Here is a 2,759-nt window from a genome sequence, read left to right as displayed (position 1 = left end):
TCCTCATTAAGAAAGTTTCTATACAAGTTTCTGAAGGAACACCTTAAGAAAAGTTCTCCAAGATCTCCCTATGAAAGAATCCTTTGAAGCATCTGGTCGTCACAAACGTTTTGACTACTCGTGGAGCCAAAACGGACTCCGTATGAGTCAGATATCCATGTTTCAGTTAACACTACGCAAAACTGATTCCGAACGATAGTTACACACTAGTTCTTGTGTAGTTGCATTCGATTATTTCCATTCTACTTCACTAAACATCTCCATATGAGATCGAATTACTTGTAGGGAAATGCAAGAGACCTCGGTTATGATGATGCACTAGGTCCATAGCTGGGACTTTGTGTATGTTCTCGAAATACGTTTGTCGAGTCCTCATTAAGAAAGTTTCTATACAAGTTTCTGAACGAACTCCTTAAGAAAAGTTCTGCAAGAGCTCCCTATGAAAGAATCCTTTTAAGCATCTGGTCGTCACAAACGTTTTTACTACTTGTGGAGCCAAAACGGAGTCCGTATGAGTCAGATATCCATGTTTCAGTTAACACCGCGCAAAACTGATTCCGAACGACAGTTACAGACTAGTTCTTGTGTAGTTGCATTCGTTTTTTTCCTTTCTACTTCACTAAACATCTTCATATGAGATCCAATTACTTGTAGGGAAATGCACCATACCTCGGTTATGATGATGCACTAGGTCCATAGCTGGGACTTTGTGTACGTTCTCGAAATGCGTTTGTCGAGTGCTCATTAAGAAAGTTTCTATACAAGTTTCTGAACGAACTCCTTAAGAAAAGTTCTCCAAAAGTTCCTTTGAAAGAATCCTTTGAAGCATCTGGTTGTCACAAACGTGTTGACTTGTTGTGGATCCGAAACGGACTCCGTATGAGTCAGATATCCATTTTTCAGTTAACACTACGCGAAACTGATTCCGAACGACAGTTACAGACTAGTTCTTGTGTAGTTGCATTCGATTTTTTCCATTCTACTTCACTAAACATCTCCATATGAGATCGAATTGCTTGTAGGGAAATGCAAGAGACCTCGGTTATGATGATGTACTAGGTCCATAGCTGGGACTTTGTGTATGTTCTCGAAATGCGTTTGTCGAGTCCTCATTAAGAAAGTTTCTATACAAGTTTCTGAAGGAACTCCTTAAGAAAAGTTCTCCAAGATCTCCCTATGAAAGAATCCTTTGAAGCATCTGGTCGTCACAAACGTTTTGACTACTCGTGGAGCCAAAACGGACTCCGTATGAGTCAGATATCGATGATTCAGTTAACACTGCGCAAAACTGATTCCGAACGATAGTTACACACTAGTTCTTGTGTAGTTGCATTCGATTTTTTCCATTCTACTTCACTAAACATCTCCATATGAGATCAAATTACTTGTAGGGAAATGCAAGAGACCTCGGTTATGATGATGCACTAGGTCCATAGCTGGGAGTTTGTGTATGTTCTCGAAATGCGTTTGTCGAGTCCTCATTAAGAATGTTTCTATACAAGTTTCTGAATGAACTCCTTAAGAAAAGTTCTCCAAGAGCTCCCTATGAAAGAATCCTTTGTAGCATCTGGTCGTCACAAACGTTTTGACTACTTGTGGAGCCAAAACGAACTCTGTATGAGTCAGATATCCATGTTTCAGTTAACACCGCGCAAAACTGATTCCGAACGACAGTTACAGACTAGTTCTTGTGTAGTTGCATTCGTTTTTTTCCATTCTACTTCACTAAACATCTCCATATGAGATCCAATTACTTGTAGGGAAATGCAACATACCTCGGTTATGATGATGCACTAGGTCCATAGCCGGGACTTCGTGTATGTTCTCGAAATGCGTTTGTCGAGTCCTCATTAAGAAAGTTTCTATACAAGTTTCTGAACGAACTCCTTAACAAAAGTTCTCCAAGAGCTCCCTATGAAAGAATCCTTTGAAGCATCTGGTCGTCACAAAGGTGTTGACTACTTGTGGAGCCAAAACGGACTCCGTATGAGTCAGATATCCATGTTTCAGTTAACACCGCGCAAAACTGATTCCGAACGACAGTTACAGACTAGTTCTTGTGTAGTTGCATTAGTTTTTTTCCATTCTACTTCACTAAACATCTCCATATGAGATCCAATTACTTGTAGGGAAATGCAACATACCTCAGTTATGATGATGCACTAGGTCCATAGCTGGGACTTTGTGTACGTTCTCGAAATGCGTATGTCGAGTGCTCATTAAGAAAGTTTCTATGCAAGTTTCTGAACGAACTCCTTAAGAAAAGTTCTCAAAAAGTTCCTTTGAAAGAATCCTTTGAAGCATCTGGTCGTCACAAACGTGTTGAGTAGTTGTGGATCCAAAACGGACTCCGTATGAGTCAGATATCCATTTTTCAATTAACACTGCGCAAAACTGATTCCGAACGACAGTTACAGACTAGTTCTTGTGTAGTTGCATTCGATTTTTTCCATTCTACTTCACTAAACATCTCCACATGAGATCGAATTACTTGTAGGGAAATGCAAGAGACCTCGGTTATGATGATGCACTAGGTCCATAGCTGGGACTTTGTGTATGTTCTCGAAATGCGTTTGTCGAGTCCTCATTAAGAAAGTTTCTATACAAGTTTCTGAAGGAACTCCTTAAGAAAAGTTCTCCAAGATCTCCCTATGAAAGAATCCTTTGAAGCATCTGGTCGTCACAAACGTTTTGACTACTCGTGGAGCCAAAACGGACTCCGTATGAGTCAGATATCGATGATTCAGTTAACACTGCGC

The sequence above is a fragment of the Triticum aestivum genome, chromosome 2D, assembly GCF_018294505.1.
Source record: "Triticum aestivum cultivar Chinese Spring chromosome 2D, IWGSC CS RefSeq v2.1, whole genome shotgun sequence".
In the NCBI taxonomy this organism is placed as follows: Eukaryota; Viridiplantae; Streptophyta; class Magnoliopsida; order Poales; family Poaceae; genus Triticum; species Triticum aestivum.
This window is presented reverse-complemented; position numbering follows the sequence as displayed.